Consider the following 342-nt stretch of genomic DNA (forward strand, 5'->3'; position numbering starts at 1 on the left):
CCTCCGGTCCCCAGCTCGGAGGAGCCCAGGAGGGGGGCAGTGGGGGATCCCCTGCCTCAGCAGCCCCAGGGCGGGCAGGACAGGGACAGGAGGGAGTGGGGACGCAGGGTGACACCAAAGCTGCCTGTAATTGTTATGGCAACAAAAGTTTCTCAAGGATGTGTGACGCGGTTGCCGTGGTGACAGTCAGGCAAAGGTTTGCTGCCATCCTGCTAATTACTGAAATGTGCTAATGATGCTTCCATCCTCCCCGCTGGTTCCTGCCCAGTGCCAGGGTGGGAGCTGCACCCACGGCGGCGCCCAATCCCCCCCCGTCCCATGCCACCCCGCCTGCTGGCTGCC

Source organism: Pygoscelis adeliae, unplaced genomic scaffold, assembly GCF_000699105.1.
Source record: "Pygoscelis adeliae isolate BGI_AS28 unplaced genomic scaffold, ASM69910v1 Scaffold339, whole genome shotgun sequence".
NCBI classification, from domain to species: domain Eukaryota; kingdom Metazoa; phylum Chordata; class Aves; order Sphenisciformes; family Spheniscidae; genus Pygoscelis; species Pygoscelis adeliae.